Here is a 22,864-nt window from a genome sequence, read left to right as displayed (position 1 = left end):
AACAACAAATAGTAAATTTTAATACCAACAAAATGGCCATCATACACGAAAATGAAATCTTTGCCACGACAATTAGGCTAGTGACCCCGTACAATTACAAGTACAATTTATTGCAAAATGAATAAATTCTTGGTATTTAGTATATTATTAGTAAAATGTCACTTGTTTCCATCAGTAACACGAATATGCTGAGAAAACACATATACACATTGATATGGGTCTCGTATCTAACACGACGCGACATCTCTATAAATTAAAGCGCGGTGGTCGTCGCGCAGCGCGTGTTCAAATTTAATTTAAATAAACAATGTATTTTACACGCGTTGTATACGTCGCTATGAGTCCCATATCGAACAGGACGCAACACGACGACAGCCGCCCTTTAAACACTTGGTGTAGAAAATAATCTGTTCTCACTTGCGTGTTGTCACGTGATATGCCCGGTGATATGGTACCATGTTCAAGTGGCGCTCTTCGGTACTGAGACGTCGACATACAGTGCCAATGTGTTGTACAGCAGTGATAATATAATTATAATCAAATAACATTAAATTTTAGAAATTGTATATTTAATCCATCGCTCGGGAATGCAACATTCCATTCAACCCCAGTCTATAAATCTCTATTAATACGTTTTTATAAACATGAAGTCGTAGTTATTCAAGCTGTAGAGACCACATACCATCCAGCTGTCCTGGCGATGTATACGTATTTAATTCCATGGATTTCAGCCTCGATTCCAGCCAATGTGATACTAGTATTTTGCTTTCACCATTTCAGGGCGAGGCTAGCAGTGTTTGTTTGCGTTGTTGATGGTCACTTCTCTCCAACGCATTTTTATATCTGCCAATTAACGTCAGTTCATTGATGACTCGCTGTTATGTGCCATAAAGTTCATCTACTGTGTCTACTGCACAAAGTAGATCATATATACCGACGTGCGTTTCATATTGCTATGTGTTGGTAGAACACGGTTCAAATATTAATTTGCGATGTTGTCATTATTTTCGAAACAGAGTCCAAAGTACAGATGCGAGGGGAGCGTTCCGTCTGAGCAGGTAGGACTTCGACAACATTTGACAGAGAATTTTCAATCAGTTATTTAATAATTTAGATGAAGTGTCTTAGGAAATGGAATTAACAAAAAAAAATCTTTAATTTTTGAAAATATATCATCGAACGGAAATATGTCATATTGCCTCAAAAACAAAGCGTATTTCGGCATTCCCGCCAAATCTCTGTCTGTACGGTTGGAAACCACAAACAACAAATTTGAATTGACTGAATTTATTAGCAGTCTACAGTTTTATTATATATATATATATATATATTTTTTTTTTTTGCTGCCAAGCTGTAATTGTATATTTATCGATGCTGCCTACATAGGAACTCGATTAGGATTGTCGGACTGTTGCTTTGGTAACACACCTGTGTGTGTTTTTTAGTGACGAATCTGTGTTGAGTCATATAATTATGACCACAGTGGACGATTTGCGAAATTTTCTGAATCGGAAATGTTGTTCTGAGTGGGAAATATTCACTGTCGGCTTCTTTTAAACGTGATTCGTTTAATTTCTGCTGGTATTCATGAAATAAGCTGTTCGCAAGGGATTAAGCTGAATTACATTTTTTTCCGGCCATAAACATAAATTTCCACATTGCTTGTAGTTCTCAGTGTTACCATGGAGTAGTGTGTTGGATTGAGGGAACGTGGTATATGCTAATTTGGTATAAAATGGAATTATTGACAGCTAAAGGGGTAGCGTTAAAGGGTGGTAGTCTTCACGCCACGCATGCGCGAGATACATGGGTCTCATATAAACAAAGATGGCGACTTTGGCTGTTGCGCAGATCAACTAGTACAAACTGAGACGTTACCAAGCTTCAATTAGTTTTTTTTTAGGTGATTGGAAGGCATCGAAGGAGTCCCCGGCGGTAATCAGTTAAGGTCGCGCCCGGGTCAAACCTCATACGTGCGATTCATTAGAGGAGCGCATTGGATTGTGGGAAAATCAATGTTTATCAACACAAACACATGCGCGGCGCAACGACTACCGCCCTTTAATTAAAATGCCATAGTCGTAGCGCCGTGTCATTTTCAACACGACTTCCATGTATGGATACAACGTGTGTAAAATACACTTGTTTACAAACAATTCAAACAAACGCTTCGTGACGTCTGTGGAGTCGTACATTCTGACTGTGGTGCACTGCCTGACGTCTGTGGCGCGCTGTGCGATGACTGTGGCGCTGCATGACGACCGTAACACGCTGCACGAGGACTGTGGTGACTGTATGACAGCTGTGACACTCCTGCCCGATGAATTAAATGTTGCCGTACTGCTTGGTGACTGTTGCGTGCTGCGTGGTGACTGTGCTGACCGTATGGTGATTATGGTCGGGGGGGGGGGGCTACTTCCATAGAAGTGCAATACGGGTATGTGCCGCCCGACTGGGGTGTCATTTCACGTTATTTTGTTTGGAAGTGGGTAGCCATTTATCAATGGTTTGGTTTAGAAATGTGTAGCATTTATTTACTTTTTCACAGGTCCTTATATTCAAAGCCAAATACCGGAAAAGGCATTAAAATGAATAATGAATAAATGCATTGCCCGGATGCGCTCACTGGTTGCGAAAGTTGTGAGCTGGGTGTTGTTTTTTTCGCTGAAAACACTTGTGTTTAGAAGTGGGTATATAAATATAAAAAACAATGGTTTAGAAGTGAGTATGGTTTTCGAGAGGTGGGCTTCACACCCTTACCCACTTAATGTGGAAGTAGCCACCCCCAGCCGGATTATGGTGCGCTGCAAAATGACTGCGGCGTATTGCATGACGACAGTGGTATACTCCATGATGTGGCGCGCTGCACGACGTGTGGGGCGTACTGCATGGCGACACTGGCGTTTTAAAATAAAACAAACAATTCGCGGTCATTTTTGAAAGGGGTCAAGATTTCTTGTCTAAAATGGGTGTTGGGCTTACAGAGAATCTTTCCGAATCGCGTGCAACAGTATTGATTGTAAAGTAACAATGTTTATTTCAAGATACCATATGGTCACGGGCTCACATTGTGTTGTTTTCTCACGTGTCGACTGAAATGCAATGCTATCAAAAATATATTTGGAGACGAACCCCCTTTTTTATTATTATGGATGGAAAACCAGAGAAATAATTAAAATATGTGCGAAATTAATCATTTAGCGGTTGTCAACGTAACGTGAGCTTTGAAATCGACTGGAAAATTAAAACCCCAATGAATAATGTATACTAGTACACCAATTGCGTAGTCAATCAGTTTCGGATATAAAACAAATTTCTTCCGTGTCTGTTTTTTTTTTTTCAAACCTACACACGTGATATGCAAATATAGATAATTTCGTGAATTCCACTTCTTCACTAATCGTACGTCATCCTCGTGGAAAAATATTTAAAAAATGCAGAATGAAGGTGGAGATATGTATACGACATCACGCCTACAATTGTTTGCTACTATACATAAGTTATATTTTATTTTATGAATAATTCATTGCTGATCACATATGTCACGTAAAAACATGTTTCTAGTTTGTTGTCACCGTATAAATCGACGACATTATAGACAAAACCTTAATACCATAATAAAACATAGTTCATGTTTATTCATGTTCCCATGGTAACTCATTCATGCGAGTTGAATGATGTACCAGCAATTCTCACGAATAAATCTGATTTAGATTTTTGAATATTGTGATCTTTTGACTCGGGCGCCGTTTTATGAAAACAAGGAGCATATTGTCCACAGCACTTAAAAAAAATATTTGTTCAGTATGACTGGTGACGTCGACGTTGGTGGGGGGGGGGGGTTGCTCAACTCGACAAGATCACATGAAAATTCGCCACTTCATCAACCCCCGGTTAAAGCACATCCGTTTAAAACTCCGTCTGCCTCATATTCATATGAACGTTTTTATTGCACCAAGCTTATCTACACTCGTTACAGTTTCAATTAATAACCCGTTGAACTATTATTCTAAAAATGTTAGTACTTTTTCGCGCAGTTCTTAAAGAAAATTATTTTCCAAAATCGTGGATGGCATTATCCTAATACGTTCACATCCGGGTTACGCAGATAGTAGATCACGTGATTTAATATCCACCCAAAGTACACCTGATACGTGGCAACAATTGTTAGCGTATCCGCCCACTATATCAGGGAGATTGTGGGTTCCGCTCTCATCCAGTTGTTCCTGTCGCAAAGAGTAGCGGTTTCTGCAGAACAACTGACGCATTAAAGCTGCGCCCACTGAGGTCGTCTTACACGTGGCGGTTTCTATACCAATGGGACTATGAGCGTTAGTCGGGCGAGAAGTTGGATAAGCAACTGCACATCCCTTGTTCACCTTAATAAGTCATGTGCCGGTGAGGCAAGCGGGTCGAAATGACTTGTGTGCCTATTCATCTGTCGACTCGACAGGAGAATCTATCAAAGTACACATACGTATGTTTAAAACCAGTCCATCGAACACAGTTTAACAATAGAAATTCAAACTACATCTTTTTTGTAGTCTGAGATCATATTGAAATATGTATGTTTCGTTTATCAACACATATATTAGCCCCCACCCCTGTCACCACGATGCCCAACGCATATAGCTCCCACCGTGAATTTCTGTCACCACAATGCCTTACACATATCTAACCTCTATACCTCCATCATAATCGACGGCGATCATTATGACAGCATATAACTTGTGCCGTCTAAAACAATAAAATGCGTCTGGGTTCACTAAGTTATATTATTTAGTTCCCATCTGAAATGTTGTGCGTGGGCGTGGGATTAATAGGCTAATTGAGGAATGCTTTCCCTAGGAGAATACGAGTAATGTGTATGATATTAGGCATTTCTCCTCGTGTAGGTCTGTTTAGCTCAACCTTGTTCTTAGACTTGATTATGTTATTTTCGCGCACAGTAAGGCACTACCAAAAAACGCATTGTTTCAAGAAATTTGAAATAGAGTGAATATGATAACAAATTTTGCTTAAAGTCAAAACATGTCCCCGTCGCCACCTACCATTGAACAGACGTGATTGGCATCACTGTTACAATACAGAGGCACTGGATATATTATGTCTTTGATTTTAATTATAGTTCTGAATTGCACCACACGTCAGTTTCCAATTTCCGTATGTTTGACATCGCTATTTTACCGAATGACTCAATATTCAAACAGCAAAATATTGTGACTATTTTGATTATTTTTACAGCTGTGTCTGTATGTATATACCTGATACATATGTTACACAGTGTGCTATCAACACGTGGCGCCAGACAGATTGATTTGTATAAGCTTGTTTTTGTATTGACACACGCAGAAAACACGCTCAGACGCGATAAAAAGTTTTGTTTTATTACAAAGTGAGATAATCGCCATTTCCAACAAAAGAATAACATTTGTTCAACAAGTGTTTGTGTCGCAAATATGTATTAAGATGTCTATTTCAGTGATTGGTTATAGGGCACTTAGCTACAAACAGGGGTCAACAAAATGGCGTATTTGATGACGTCTTCCCACACAAATATGACGTCATACCTCAAATTCTACGGCGTGCTTTGATTCGAACATCTATCACATGTTCTCATGAAATTGAATAATTTAATCTGCTTCAGCCTACATAGTCTGACAAGATTTGGTGATACCAATTTTCCCTTAAAAGGCGGCAGTCGTCGCGCCGCGCACGTGCGATATTGATTTTCCTATAATCCAATTCGCTTTTCTAATTAAATCACGTGTACGAATTTTGTCACTAATTACCGCCGACGACTCCTTCGATACCTTTCAAACACCAAAAAAAAAAAAATTAATTGAAGCATGGTAACCTCTCAGCATGTAATCGTTGGTGTGCGCAACAGTCAAAATCGCCATCTTTGTTTATGTGAGACCCATATCTCGGACATGCGCGGCGCGACGACTACCGCCCTTTAAGCCGCAGTACTGTGATGGCAGCATGTAAAGCATCACAGTCGCCGCGACGTGTTCCCACGTGACGTATAGAACGCGTGCAAAATTATTTACACAAAACGTACGCTGCATAATAATCGTGGTGCCCTATGATATTTTGTAAAAAGTTGCGAATTTCAGCTGCAATGGCCTTGTGTTGGAGCACATTGCGAATTTCAGCTGCATTGGCCTTATGTTGGTGCAAATTGTGAATTTCAGCTGCAATGGCCTTGTGTTGGGGCACATTGTGAAATTCAACTATAATATGCAATTCAGTTGCCATGCCTTTGTTCCGGTCAACACGGCAGTACGTGCTTCCCCGTTCCCAGCGAGGATATATAGATCATAGGAAGAGGTCACGGTGTATAGAGCAGATTGGGTGTCTATACTAATACCTGGTCAAGGTTAAAAATCTACAATCAAATCAAAGACCTGGTTATTCTGCTAGCATAACAGTTTGAAATAAAAGCACATCACGCAAAAAGTAGTTTTTAAAATAGTGGGGACACTCATGATGTGGGTGGTGCCTTTATATTTTGAAAATAACTCATTGCTATTAATAGCAGAATAAAACGTACATGTTTGTGACAGTTTATTCGCGATGTCGCACTTATTATATTTTATTGATTTGTTCGGTCACTTGGTGGCGCTTTACCTGGAATGGGTAGAAGCGCCCTCTATAGTATAGTGTTCGGTATGACGCAGTTTTTCGCGATCCCGTGCGAAGTTCAGCATATTCTAGTTTCAGTTAGACAACCCGGTTGAAATAGGCCACAATATTTTGCTACACAGCGGCTATTTCCATTTTCTCTACTCAATCGCTCAAATGCCGCTGACAAATTCGTAAAGAAATCGCATTAGAAGGGAAATTATTGTAAATCGAGGCAGGTTTCATTCAACTACAGACGAGACGGCCAGCAACTCATTTGTATATAACATCAAGAGTGACTTGTCAATCAAAGAGCAACGTAAACAAACTTTCGCGACTTTTAATAACATACGCGTGCCTCGGTTCCCTAAATTTTAAAACTTTTTTTTGAGTATGCTCCAACATTGACAAAGCTCCGAAATTTTAACACTATCTAGCCAAAACTGTCTGAGTAAGAAAAAGAAAAAAAAAATCATTCTGAGTGTCCACGAACCTGCATCTATACCTTAATCAACATTATTGTTGTACGTGAGTTATATGTTTTTTCTGCGAGCTGAATATTAAAACAAACTTATTTCTCTCCACTAGGAAAAAAGAGAAGTCGTATTGGCGTCAATAAGTCGACATACTATGCAAGTCTTCGAACAGAATGAAGACAGACAGAATGTGCAAGTATATTCTTTTTCAAATCAAGATACCAAGGATATTGAGACAGACTTAAAAATTCAAGTCGGCAAAACTTTATTTTTAGCCCATCAGGCAGTTCTTAGAGATAACTGCGAGTATTTTCGAGCTATGCTTAACTTCGGTGTGCGGAATAGCCACATTGTCAAAGACGTCATAGTTTTGAAGGGACATGTTCCGACTACGTATGCATTTTATGCGCTTCTGAAATTCATCTACTACGGTGACGTGCGGATCAGGAAGTCTAAAATGGTGGAAATTGCAGTAGCTGCCGACTATCTTCAAATTCCATCGTTTTTAAAAACCATCCACAGATTGTTTGACATCGAATCGTGGGAGTTATATCTCGAACTTTCAGACAACTATCCGTGTTTTTACGAGAACGTTCTTGCATTTGTGACCAGCCATTGGCGGTTCATCAAACGGAAGCAGAGGAAACGTCTCGCTCAGAAGTTTCGAAATAAATTTCCAATTCCAAGACGCCTGGTTCATCTTGAAACAGAATTCCTGAAAGAAGTTCTTGCAGTAGCTGGTCGCCGTGGTAACGACACGAAAGGCGAAGGTCGGGATGAAATTGTGACGTTCTATGATGAGCGAGAAATGACTTGGAAGGTGCTGTATTTCGTGCCGAGTCAACGCATGAGGGCGATCTTCAACGTCAAAGTGTTAGCCAGTGGAAGTTATGTTTATGTGATTGATAACTGCTTAGGTGGCGAGTCTGCTGTGAACCAAAGAACCAAATGCTACATCACTATTCAACGTTATGACACCAGAACTGGTCAGTGGCAGGTATGCCAACCGTTACCAATAGCAACGTTGCCCACGTGGTGTCTTTTCACAGCCAGCAATGGCGTGTACGCGTTCTTTAAACTGAAAGATGACAAATTGGACACGGACTCCGTCGTCTGTTGGTATTACAATCCGGACGACGACACATGGGTTGTTAAACCACGCCCTCCAGAGTTTGAGAAAAAATGCTGGGAGATAGATGTGGATAGCAACGAGAACAAAGTCTATTTAATTAGCGCGTCATATCGAGCAAATAAATCAAATCATTTACATATGTACGTGTATGACGTCACCAATCAACAGTGGACAACACATCCAATCATGGATGTGTGCAAAATACTTGGCGTATCGCGACACACCATACTGGACGGAGTACGGGTTATTTGCGACGTTGAAAGAGTGTGGATCTATCTCAAGCTCTATCTCGCGCACGGAGGCTGGTCACAGTGCATGCTCATTAGCTACGATCCAATCACTGGCAAGTATGTCCAACATCTGAAGACAGCTCCCAAAGTGGTAACGCAATATCAAGTCACTGTGGTTGGAGGAAACGTCTTATACACGGAAGAGAACTTGGTAGTAAAATACCAGGTTGATAGCAGCAAACTGGTAACATTGACGAGACTGCCAGATGGTTTGTCACCGCTGCACGTCTTCCCTCTTCTTGTTCCCGATTACTTGTTGAAAGTAGCCAAGGTACTTGTTTAGGCCCAGGAATAAGATTATAGGGTCGAGTGGGAATTTATTTTCCAGATGCCTGTTTTGAGGGTCTTATATCTAAGGGGCAACAGTACCTTGGCACCCGCCAACGATTTCCACCGAAACTTTGGGTCCAAGAGGGAATTAATAATTCTGTCAATGTTTATTTGGTTTAGTGTCACTTGTTATGAATATTGATTGTAATGTTGATAATTGTGTAATACTAGTAACCTATATATAATTGGACACATATACAATGGGTAGATTGACCTCGTCATAGTCGCCCAATAAATAAATTATATGTCGCGCCCAGGTCAAACCTCATACTTGTGATTTCCATTAGAACTTGAGAGCGCATTGGATTGTGGGGAAATCAACGCTTGTCACAAATGTACATGCGCAACGCGACGATTGCCGCCCTTTAGCTTCTCTATAAATGTTCATATTAGTACATTTTTGAGATACCGTTTAATATGTATATGCTCTGTGTTGCAGAGGGCATTTAAGTTCAAAATTATGCATACATGTTGTATCAGTTAGTACATACACATGCCGACTGCACTTTCCCAATAAATAACGCCCTCTGACATAGAAGTAAGAACGTTCACATCGTCGGATATTCAAAACCTTTGTTAGTTTCTAATGATACGTACAAGAGTGTAACTGATTAGAAAGTTATTTCAAGTATAATTCATCATCTTGCCACATAACATTGTTCAAGTTTAGACCAAGTTTCGATTATGCAGGTGATCAATTCTAGTCTTTCCTTAATTGGAGTACACTGGCATACAACCGTGGCACAGCCATTGACACGTGACAATCCCAGGGAACGGTATGTGGAGCTGTTCATTAAACGACACAGTCGTTTTCGATGTGAGACCCATGCGACGAATACAACGTGTGTAAAAACAGTGTTTGCGTACACAACATTTGAACACGCGTCATGACGATTTTGGCCTTTAAAAAACAGTGAGAATAATCTCTAGAATTTTCAGATATTTTGTCAATACAATATGTATTTGTGATTTATTGGAAATTCTTGTTCTTGATGGGATGATTGGATGTTCATGTTTAGAGTTTTTTTCAGTACTGCAGTCAATTGATATACATTTACTAGTATTGTCAGGCTGGACGAATAAATCTTTCAAATAAGTCGCGCCCTCAGCGTCTGTGATATATGAACGCACGTGAATCAAAATGCTATTTTTTGAGAGATTATTTTTTTTAAATTTTAAATGACGTAACGGGTAAGTGACAACTAATCGAATGCATTTCCCGTGTGCGAAGTGTTTTCACAAATCTACGCATGAAATACTGGTGGAAGGCTAGTAATTGTGAGACTAGATGTCATATGTTGATGCAATGTATATCAACACGGGTGACTGTCAAATATTTCAAATAATCGCATATCCATGAATCTATTATGTGACTGACTACTTATAAAATATTTGATTTGAAATATATGTAAGCTGTGAATTTTGGTATGGAATGACTAATTTACAGCTAAGTAGTCAAGACAACCTCAAACAGTGTTTCCTATCTAAATTATAGAATGTAGAATATACAATTTTCCGTTCGCTGCGAGATCCCGTGTTATGAGTGAAAGAAGAGAACAAACAAAGGCCAGAGCGCCGTAGTAACGTCAAAACATTTCATGGGATTTGATAAACGCGAATACATTTTAGGAGTATCTCCGAGCTGTACACATTTGATGGTTGTCATTTTTGATGAAGTAAGGGTATCTCATCACAATATTCTCCTTTCAAAGATCAGTATTTTGACATTGAGCTATAAAAAAGAAATTCAAGTTCAAAATCAAATCGTTCGATTTTTGCGACTGGCGTTCGATTCGCGCCTTTCACGCAATATGCGAGATTTCGCAATGGACGAGAAATAACCTATTGCGTATGCACATACATAGATGGTACTTGTATTACAAATCTCTTTGTTCAGATTACCCAGGGTAACCTTCTCTTTCTCATGAAAGTAGTATTTTGTATTTAATACAATATTGTAAGTGAAACAAACCAAACTTGTACAATTTTGTACAATTTTATTTTTGTTGATTTGAGAAGAGTGATTCTATTGAGATTAATGATAATAGTAATGGTATGCAAAACAATTTAGGCAACGCCTTTAGAATTTAATATTGTTAAACAACCTGAACACACTGCAAAACATGGTAATTGTTGTTTTCCTATGAGGGGAACTTGAATTAGAATTTGAAAACCATACAAAATTCGTATTATGGATGGTTTTCAAACAGAAAGTCACGTCTACGCACGTACGGTGTTTAGGGTTATTAAAAAAGGGTAAATTTTGTGAATCTCTCCAGGCGAACCTGCCCGCCAATCTGTAGCGCATCATACACCCCGCAAATATGGTTTTTCTTTTTATGTTTTTGTACTTAGATTTTTGTTTGCAAATGTTTGTACGCATTTAATTTAGATTTTGTTTTTAATTCGAGTGCCATCCTGGTTGTTTAATAGGCTACTTTTCCACTGTTATTGTGCTTAATGTGAATTTTATTTTTGTGTTTCTTTCTCATGTGAGAGTATTTGTTGTTTCTTCTATTTACAATGTAGTTGTATTTATAGTTTTACTTTAACGGCGTCCGTAGTAGCCAGACAATACATTCTGTGATTACGTTACCTTAGTATTGAAACACAGTGGCATATTTTATTTAACTATTCATATATAAACTTAAAGCGGGAGGGTCGTCACCTGCGCACGAGCGGGAATTGAGTCCCAAGCGATGAAAACAACACACGCTAAGTAGGCAAAGGCCCATGGGTAGACGCTTGTTTGTAAACAATGACACGCTATGGCCATCAGACGCATGCGCAAGTGACGGCTACCCCGCTTTAAGTAAAGGCATGTTCTTGGTTGTAATCATAAATTTGCTAATCATCAGTCTTGAAGATGATCAAGAATCATATGATATGTTTCTACGGAAGTCGAACATCCACTATTGAACTTAAAAAAATATATTTGACTTAACTCACAGTAAATGGAAATAATTAAAAACCCAGTATTATCATTCGAATCCTTTCCATATAAAACAATTCCGAGATTACAGCTCCACGTTATTTAAACAATAAATGGGGAAACATTGATCCGCCGTGCTACATGCTAATTCAAATTAATAAAGAACTGCTGATATTGTAACCTGGCAATAAACGTTGGACCATAGACGTAAATGACCGCTGAGATCTCGTTGACTGCGAGAAAATTGCGAGACTTCTATTTGCCTTTCAGATATATAGTGTCCCATTTACTCCTGCCACCACCTCTTGTGTTTTAAATATCGTGGCTTCGTATTGATCAATGGAACGGTAGACGCGATGACGTCACGGTGAACCACGGACCACCATGTGAGGAAAAAAACAGCTTGAGTCTCGTGGTTCTCTCGCATTACACGATATCTCAGCGGCCATTTGCGACTAGGGTTTATCTGCCAGATCGTAGTTCGTCAAATATGTGATTGCAATTACAATTGATTCTATTAATTCCATGAGTGTGATTAGCCTAACCTATAATATCAAGGAAAAAGTCATTGATATAGGAGCATGCCTAAAACAAACCTACACAATTGAAACAACATCCCATACATTGAAAATTTTTATTTGGCTCGCCTGATACTTCTGAGGTATTAGAATTTGTGATATCCTGTGCATGCCAAATGGCGTTACCATATAAACCACGCCACACGTTTGAAATCAGACATATTGTAATTGCCCAATCCAAGATCTAACATTTAAAATAAAACAATAAAAGTTGAAAGGGGTGTGGCCAAAAATATTTAATAGATTCTGCAATGTGAAATAATGACTTTGTTATTGTATTAGCTTTCAAAATCACATTATTTTTATGATATTATCCCACGGGAAATGTGACAGCAATGGGCAAAATGTTATGAATTATGTCTGAATTGTTTTTTGGACTCGCCTACTAGAAACCGACACATACTGATAGCGCGACACGTGTTTGTTAAGTGCTGCTTATTCAGTGAAAAGGGATAATATTTCTACCTGAAAAATCTCGTTCGTAGTCCTGCGTAGTCCTCAGTTGGCCAGGGAGGTTTATACTGTTCACAATCCATGGTTCAATGCAAGAAAGGAATGACAAGTAGTTTTACTGTAACGTATTACGTAATGATTACAACAGCATCGCTCAATGGACGTGCGTGCATCTGGTCACTGACGTCGAGAGACGAGTAGTACCAAGGAGTTGTCTCAACACTCGAGATTTAGTGTTCTTGCGACTCTGCCGTTAGTGTATCTAGTCCAACGGCAGTGGTTATTTCAATGGCGATGAAGACTATTGGGAAGCTACTGGCAGGTGTTTGTCTTGTATTTGCAGTTGTCTTGATTATGCCAAAGTATGACATTCTAATGCTGTTCAAGGGTGGTTCTTACAACTTCAGATTGGCCCGAAGCGCCATTGATGACGTAGCACAGAAAATGTGGAGTACAAATCTACCGGAAAAATTCAGCGACTCTTTCCCCATTGACTCTCCCTTTACTACTCGTCACCACGGAACATGTAGATTAGACGAAAAAACGACTACCTGTAAATCGATCTATTGGCGAATGCACTCATGCCTGGAAGGCAAAACACTTGGACGGAAGCCGTTACCGAATTTTTACCTGAGAAGCGATTTGGGTCTTGACGACGTCAAAGCAACGTACCGTAATTCTAGCATTGGATACGTTCACGTTCCTAAAGCAGGGGGAACGTCGGTTGAGAAAATATTGATTCAGCTTGTCAAGCGACAATGGCGGCGAACACACGTAATACACTGCAAGCAGTTTTTTCAATCCGCTACATTGCCAAGTAACTATTCTCCTAACGATACGACCCGTATGTTGTTCGACTCTAAGCGTACATTTGGACTCCATAATTTCGTGAACTCCAACGTGCCCTTTCAGTACATCCTTTGGCTCCGTGACCCAGTCTCTCGTATTCAGTCTGCTTACTATTACATCAAACGTACACATCCGTGGGCTCACCGACTGTATACAAGATATATAAAATATACAAGAACCCTCACCGAGGCTTTGAAGAAATCAGAAGGCACACATTTCCAAGAATTCGACAATTTCTCCGTCCGCCTTCTCCAGTTCGGCGATTTCCCGGCTATAGACAATACATTCGAAGACTGCTGCGGTGCACACGTCGACCCCGATGGCGACATCGGTATTCCCGAAGTAACGGAAGAGCATTATCTGGTTGCCAAGCGTAACCTGGAGACTAAGGTGGCGTTCGTAGGTGTCCTGGATGATTTCAAGACGTCACAAGACATGCTATGTTACATGCTAGGTGTCGAATGCCCTGAGAAAGCTGTACACGTGAATGCCAATAAACACAAAACAGTTTTATCAAAGTATGAACGCGCCGAAATCGAGAAACGAAACTACTGGGACATAAAACTTTACCAAGATGCCCAAAAAATTTATGAAAAGCAGAAACTTCGATATTTGGAACTGTTTCCCGATGCGAATCCAGTGCTGAAATAAAACTACATTGTTGAGAACTATTTCTGTCAATATATGAATTAGTGCACATGTGCATATATTCTACCACATCCCATAATGCATTTCGTGTAATGCACTTTCATAATTCACTTGATACAACAGTTTTATTTTTGTTGAAGGTAACGATTTCTTTAATTATGACATTATGACTATTCAGTTCCGACGTATTATTTTTCTCGAAAATATGTTTGTCAACATGTTTATTGTTTATATATTAAAAAACAATATCACATTCGCATTTTGATTTATAGCGACGTGCGAAAACATTGTTATTGTCGCAAAGGAACTGCTAGCGATGATGATGATGATGATGATGATGATGTTGTGTTTTCGTTACATATTTTGTTGAGTAAACTAAATAACTCATAAATCGCTTGGCGATGTTCATTTGTTTATTATGTGCAGCCATGGAGCTATTGTCACAATAAAATAGCATTTGACGATATTTGAGAAACTACTATTTTTCAAAAATCATTAAAAATCAAAAAGTATCTCATCTTTAACAATATATGATTCAGTTTTTAAAGCAATCTTATGGTAAAAGTGTTATAATACTGCCAAAATGGCAACTATGAACTAAAATACAACTTACAATCATTTTCTCGAAAATTAGACTGACCCCATATTTTGTAAGTCAATATCCTTATATTTTATTGCAATTGAAGAAATTTTGGATATATGTGTATATTTGGCCCCGTCATGAAATGCTACATAACGTGTCCCTGATTAGTTGAAAGATTCAGTTGCACACAGTTACGGAACTAACTATTATGCCCCACAATATGATCACTATATGTCGTGTAGGTACCGGCATCTCCCGTTTGTTTTGCATATTTTCTGTGTACCACGCCCCTTTCGCCAAGATATGATCGGTAGACTGTGACGAACACGTGGCTGTAAATATGCAAATTTTGATCACACCCACAAGACTGATCATTTAGATTTTGAAGAAGTTTATATAGAGGGGAGGCAAGGGGGTAGCTGGTACGGTTTTACGGGAAATAAAAAGGTTTTTTTACAATTTACAGGGGAAAAAAAAGACGTTTTTACAGTTTACAGTGTTAAAAAATGGAACATTGAATGGTCCGAAGAGCTCTCCGACTCGAATTCTCTGCCATTACTGCGCCGTGTGTAGAGACGCATGCGCATATTACCCTCGTAATGCTCTTCATTCGGTTAGAGGGCCTTTTACGTATTGACATTCAATTTTGTAGTGAATTGTGTCATCTAGTCGTTTTACAGTTTCTAAAATGTAATTTCCCTGGATTATTTTTTACGATTTTTTTATTTGGATGTAAATTATTGTACGTACCGAGAAAAATGACACATTTTTACAGTGTACGAAAACAAAATATTTGATTGATTACGTTGTACGTCTAGCCTGTGATTACAGAATTACGGAATTTATTTTTTCTATTTACGTTGTACGAACCAAAAAATATTGCAATTACGTTGAACGAAAATAACCCTTGCCCCCCTCTATATACTGAAACCTGTTTAAATTAACACGGTTTAAATTTACGATGAAAATCTAAACAATATTGATCCATTATCTGTACGATACGTCGAGAAAGCTATTGGGAATAAGAGGTTCCCGAATACACACGAATGGAGCTTGCAAGGATGACGTGGAAATAATTCCGGATCAAAGAAATTAAGGAGTGTTTATACAGTGATTTGTTATATGGTATTCTATCGAGTATGAAAAACGCCTTGTATTGTTTTGATGCAACTAAGGAGTACTTGGCTGATTGGGTCATAGGTTAATTTCTTTATGTTAGGGCAAAGAAAATACCATATCAAGAGTCCAATGACACGAAAAATAATAACATTTTTCATTATAATTTTGTGAAATGGTGGAAGTATTTCTTCATATCCTGATGTTTTTCCCGGTGACTTGGGATTAAGACAAATCAGTTATTATTGATCTCATACTGTTAAAAGATTTAAATTAATTATCTATGCAGTTTTAGTGGGATGATATGTTCACACTATATTGATGGAAAGTTTCCCCCAAAATGTTTTGTACAATTGCTCAGTATAGTAATAATATTGAACTTGGTTCGATCACGGTCATATGCTTCAGATTTTTTAATCTCAACTTTGGGCATTTTTTAGTAAATAATACCAATTACACTCGTTTGAATACTGAAAGAATGTTGCTACAATTAGGGCAGACATGGACAACGTCTTTGCAGCTCTTTGCACAGAATGGAATCAGACAGCATCCGCACCATCCCCTGAAAAGCAATGACAACGAATATTTTAATTCCTGGGTTCAGGTAATTTTCCAGCTCGGTTACTGTTGTGGGAGGGGGGTTGAATGGACAATATATTTTTTCTTCTAGCGACGAATTACGACAATTTTATTTGGCCATGTAGTCGTTCTCCGTTTAGAGTATATTTAATATTTATTTCACAGACGACTTGCACATGTAAATAATATCGACCATGTGAGTATACTTGTTTACCTATTACGTCACAGAAACACTTCGTGTCACAAGAGGGCGCGATCTATAGGGAAGGTGTATTTAATACTATGCATCTCGCAGATTATCCTAAAAGTTTATAACTAGTTCTCGGTCTTTAAAATGGGGAAGAGGTAAATGTAGATTTTAAATGAGGTAGACTGCACAAATACTAAAATATCAATATCCGAATACAGAAATTAGTGAGTGTCGTCGACCAACATGGCGACCTCTGGGGCGGGAACCTGGCTATTTGTCATAACTGTTATAAATTCGCAATAAGGTGAAAGAACACTTACCCGATAAGGCAGATAATACAACAGATGGCCCACGTGATCATTCCCTTTTTGTATTGAAGCTTAGTGATGACGTCAGTATTGCAATACGGACAGTGGGTCTGCACAGGTGCATGACGGTAAACAACTGTTTGCGACACTGTTGAGGTAAACAGACATGCGCATTAGGGCCACAGTCACTTGGGAAAAGTAGAGAAATAGTTTAAATGTCCATAGGGGCTGGTCAATTTTAATAACAGAGATATAGGGGTTGAACGATCAATTGAAGACTGTCTGTGATTACGCCGACATAATGATGTAACTGTATCGCTGTGAGCTGTTCCATATTTGAGAAACTTTCAAAATGGCATCTTCGTATGAACATTATTGCGGTGATTCTTTTCATATTACGTCACATGGGTGCACAGTCATTGTTGTCACGCCCTTATTTTAATATACCCACATTAAATAACTTTGTAAATAAGCTCACATGGGTGCACAGTCATTGTTGTCACACCCTTATTTCAATATACCCACATTAAATAACTTTGTAAATAAGCTCACATGGGTCAACACTCGTTGTTGTCACGCCCTTATTTTAATATACCCACATTAAATAACTTTATAAATAAGCTCGCATGGGTCAACACTCGTTGTTGTCACGCTCTTATTTTAATATACCCACATTAAATAACTTTATAAATAAGCTCACATGGGTCCACACTTGTTGTTGTCACGCCCTTATTTTAATACCTACACACGCATTACATGACACTGTAAATAATCTCACCTTGGTTCACAGTCGTCGTTGTCATGGTGACTGTTGTAGAATCTGATAGTTGTACTTCCCCAGGAGGTAGTTTCTGCGGGTTGGGTTGTACCGGATCGTTGTCATGCTCTGCTATTGAGTAGAGTGACTGGTCCTGTGGCTGATGAGGATATGTCGCCTGTCTTGGTGACGGCTGCTGTGGGTATGCAGCATGTCCTGGTGGTGCTGTAGGCTGTTGAGGGTACGGTGCATGTCCAAGTGACGGTTGCTGTGGTAACGGAGCGTGTACCGGTGGTGGTTGCGGGTAAGGGGCTTGATTAGCTGATGATACCTGTTGAGGGTATGTTGATTGGTAACTTGGTGGTTCCACGGTAGGTGGCTGACCTTGTTGTGGGTATATCTGCCCAGAAGGGTACCCTTGGAAGTGATACTGTTCATTGTGTTGCCCATGGGTTGTCGGGAGTGATGCTTTGGTGTCCATATGGCAGATGGGTATTGTGTGGTGCCTAAATTGATCTTTGCTGTTAGAATTAAAACAGAGATATGAAATATCACATATGATTTTAAATATTTATCACGAAATACCATTTACTCCACAACAGAACGTTGTTCGTTGCACTCTTTTTCATATTCGTGATATTCTGCAATAAAACACGGGAAGAGTTGGCGATTCTTTTAAAACCATTTAAAATAACTATATGGACACATATTTTTGAGTGATATTTCGTGTTCAACATCAAATTGCACTATAATGTGTTTCTTTTGCAGCACAATAACAAGTGGATAACATATGAAAAACGCTAATACGCATGTGCAGTGAATGATTAGAGTTGGATGTATCGAAGATCAGTTTTTTATTGAACGAATCCCCGTCTGCGACAATAGCATTGTTTTTAGTTCACGGTGAATCGTAATCGAATGTATTCATCATCAAAACATGTTCTTGTTCAAACAACGTAAAATGAATGTCTAATCAGCATACTGTGCACATCACCATAGTAACTATATCGGTCAGCACATGTTATTCATTCAGTGATTTCTACTCTAAATATATGACAATGGTAGTTTTCTGCATTTCACAGTGTGTGAGTACGTGTCGATATTTCTCTCGGATATTATGTCCGTTAGCGGATTGAATAACATTATTAATACCAGTTATTAATCATAACTGTGATTGAAAAAGCATATAGTATATAAAATTCCGTCTTATATCAGAACTTTATTAAATTAATTTTCCCTTGCCTATTTTCAAACATATATGCAGCCAAAAAGCTGCGCGTCAGCTACACAAAGCAGCCTACTTTGTGACGCCAACGCGTGAATATACGGCCCGGCAATATGCTAGAACCAGCTCATGGATATCGCAATCAATTCCAATAAATATATAAGCCGTATTCTAAATCAGTGCCCAGAAGTTGTCTGGGCCATCTTTAAAGGGCGGTGGTCGTCGCGCAGCGCGTGTTCGAATTTCATGTAAACAAAGAATGTATTTTACACGCGTTGTATACGTCGCTACGAATGTTATATCGAACACGACGCGGCGCGACGACCATCGCCTTTTAATTGTTATTGTTTGGTTTGTTAAAAAATATATGGGTCAGACCATAAGTACTAGTAGTTAATAAAGTTTCAATAACAGTTCTTAGTTGTGCGAGTCATGAATCACAAGCGATGAACCATGTTGTTCTGTGCAGATTTTAATGAAATTCAACATGTCCTGTTATCTCTGGGCAGATAAACATTGATATTTTTTTTTTTTAAATTTTGGCGAAATAATATTTGAATATAAAACAATCAAAGGCTAGATCAAAGGACATGTATATAGGGTTCATTGGTACTACGCAGCAATGACGATGTCTACAGCCCGTCTCGATAACAGTGACGATCGTTGCTAGCACCACAATTTAAAAACGTATTCGATCATCAATATGATAAACTCGGGATTATCGCAGCAGCAGTTCAAAGTCACAAAATCGCAATAATGGGAACAATCCGAAAATCTTTTTAATTAGTTTTGATATAGTTTAATACTCTCGTAATATAATATATATAATATGACAGTTTATCTCACGCTCCTAGGTTTGTAGATTCCCGTAATTTCAACAACCAACATATCGATCAACGGTTGGTCTAAACATTTTCCAATCAGTTTTGATTTTGTGAAGGTGTTTCCAAACTGACAAGGTACAAGTAATACCCTCCCACTAATTTTAGGCGAACTGTTTTTAAGGGATGTATGCATGTTTGTTTGGGTTTCAAACTGTTATGATAATATCAGTTATGAAATTACAGACTGGCGCAACTGGCTCAACTTTTTTGGTTGAATCTGTTTTTAAAATACATTGACAGGATTTATATTTGGAATCGCATTGGTAGTTGCTTTTCAATCTGTTTTATTCTTGTCGTATGTGGGGATCATATGTCCGCTTCTCACTAAGCTACAATATTATGCTGTTAAATTATTGGGAAGCGTTCATGACATGACGTTTTTTTTTCGTGGACATGATTTTTTTTTTACATTGAATACGTCTGGGTCGGCGACGATATCGATGCGCCACCGGGGCCAATTGGTCATTAGATCACGTGGCCAAATATCTTAGTTTGATCACTGAAAAGAAGTGTATTCGTACGATGGGTATATGTGTCAGAGATTCAATGTCAAACAGAGCAGCCAGAAAAGATAACAGTCACATTCAATGTCGGAAGCTTTCAACTACCCTAAAATACTATTTTGTAAAAAAAAAGAGATAAGGTATTTCTTATGTTAGAACTCACCTCAGAATAATTGCTTCCTCTTCGTTTCGACTCTTCTAACGCAGAGAAAGGGTACTGTGTCGGCTCGAGACTGACTTTTATACTGTCCTCTTTTCTGGCCACCCTGTCCAAACCTTATTAGAACTACTCGTGACCTGGCAAATGACTATGGTCCATGTGATTTCTATAACTGCACAGTATCGTAGTTTCTATGATAAATATTTGCGTTTAGATATAGGTAAACGCGTCACAAGGGTCGTTCCATTGAAGAATGCGCTATGGATGGCGTGTGCTCAGGTTAGACTGATGTAATAAAAGGATGGACTCGCTGAAGCTGAATCCGGCTATTGACATCAGCTTAGACAACGTATGAAGTTTGTGGCGATAAAAAAATATTGCAAACGTTGAAATAGTTTCAAATACTTCATCATATAAACATACAAGTGACATATCAAACACCAGGTTTTGTAAGATTTAATTGTATTTACCCTCATATGGCCTCATCAACCAATAAGAACAACTATAAATCGAGTCACATGACGTAGTACTTAGTGGCTCTTTGGAGTTTTATACTTCGCATTTGGCGGTAATGGTTCGAATCACATCGAAGCATTCTAACACGTGTTTTAAACACTTTTCCTGAAAAAAAAGTTTTAATTTGAAGCACAATCATACATCCAATATATCAATCAAAAACTATACAAGTTTCATAAGTGTTTATTTATAGGACAACAAGTCATTTATTTTGAAGTACTTCTGCAAACATACACATATGTGATGCTAAATCCTGAAACACCCGAATATACATTTTTTATAAGTGTTAGTGTACAGGACACTTTTGTGAACAGTCTATCGTACGCATTCCTAATATCCACAATGCATTGGTTTATGAATCTATTGTCCCATGGCACAGTGAAATAGCATTCTTTTGTGTATTACAGTGAATTTTCTTCTTCTTTAAAAATCGCTTTTTATTCACACTTTTTTAAAAACAGATTTTTGAAATAATTATTGACAACAAACAATAACATCTTTCACAATATATGATTTTTTTCACCTTACGTCATAAGCCTACAATTTGAGATATGTTATCTCAATATTAGCATATTGCCTGCTCTATGTCATAGGAACATATGGTAGAAACGTTATACTGCCAAAATGGACACTAACCACTAAAATATAACCACCATTCTCTAAAACTAAAAAAATATGCTTTTTTAAAGTCAATGTCTTTATATAGCCCGGGAGTACATTGGGGGGGGGGTATTTTACATTTATTTGCAGGTTAATGAACTAATTGTGGTTTAATTTTGATAAAAGGTGACAGAGGTCGACTCTGGTGTTCAGCTGTTTAAATTTACACTGTCGTCAGAACTGCGCAGGTGCGTATTTTTCTGTTCTCTGATTGGGGTTTACCTAAATCCCGCGCACTCCGCGGAAAGCATTAACATTACCCCCTGCGACTGTCGTAGCAGTACTTTACTGCAAAAAAAAAAAAAAAACTGTGACCAGTCATTTTTTTGGGACAACTGTTGTAAATGCGCAACTAGCTTTTAAGCATATCTTTAAAACCGACCGATATCATTGTGTGAGTATTCGTTGTTGTGTCACGTGAGCAGCTCTGACGACAGTGACATATTTAAAGGGCGGTAGTCGTCGTGCCGCGTCCTGCTCGATATGGAACTCATTGCGACGTATACAACGCGTGTCAAATACATTGTTTATTTACATGAAATTCGAACACGCGCTGCGCGACGACTACCGCGCTTTAAGCAACACATATACAAATCCTCGTACAGTGAACTAAAATCCACCTAACTCTCCACGTTCTTGTTTGGGTTGTCCTATTGGAAAGCTTTAAAATTTCACGACACAATTCTGACAACAATTTCCTGGTTAATTTTGAATGGTCATTATTTGGCTGTGGTATGTGACTTACGTTATAGGCAATTACTCAATTCGTCATGACCACTATTCTCTATAAATAAGACTTTTGTAAGTTGGTCAGTCATAGGTATTTGCATACTACCGACTTTTTTCTGTAAGGATATTAAATTCATTTATATTCTATGATCATTTACATGTGTTGTTACAAATGTTACATAATCATTGATTTGAACACAGGTCATCAACTTTCAGTATGTTATTTTTTAACCAAGACGAAATAATTTTGGAGAACACTGTCTGAAAAATGTGAAAATAAATAATTTAATTCGAAAATATATCCATATGGTTGAAGCAGTTCGCAAACAATTACGTACC

At 38.5% G+C, this 22,864-nt stretch overlaps 1 long non-coding RNA gene across 1 annotated transcript; it reads right to left on the bottom strand.

Moving 5' to 3' along the window:
* Window positions 1–16,159: 16,159 nt before the first annotated feature.
* On the bottom strand, window positions 16,160–17,239 carry LOC100375692 (uncharacterized). Its single transcript, XR_014927058.1, has 2 exons — window positions 17,104–17,239; window positions 16,160–16,576 (listed from the first exon to the last, which is right to left on the bottom strand). It is a non-coding gene; the product is annotated as an uncharacterized LOC100375692 (long non-coding RNA).
* Between the last annotated feature and the right edge of the window lie 5,625 nt (window positions 17,240–22,864).

Source organism: Saccoglossus kowalevskii, chromosome 18, assembly GCF_978046115.1.
Source record: "Saccoglossus kowalevskii chromosome 18, keSacKowa6.1, whole genome shotgun sequence".
Lineage (NCBI taxonomy): Eukaryota > Metazoa > Hemichordata > Enteropneusta > Harrimaniidae > Saccoglossus > Saccoglossus kowalevskii.
Note: the sequence above shows the minus strand (reverse complement) of the source record. Positions and strands in the feature narration are given on the sequence as shown.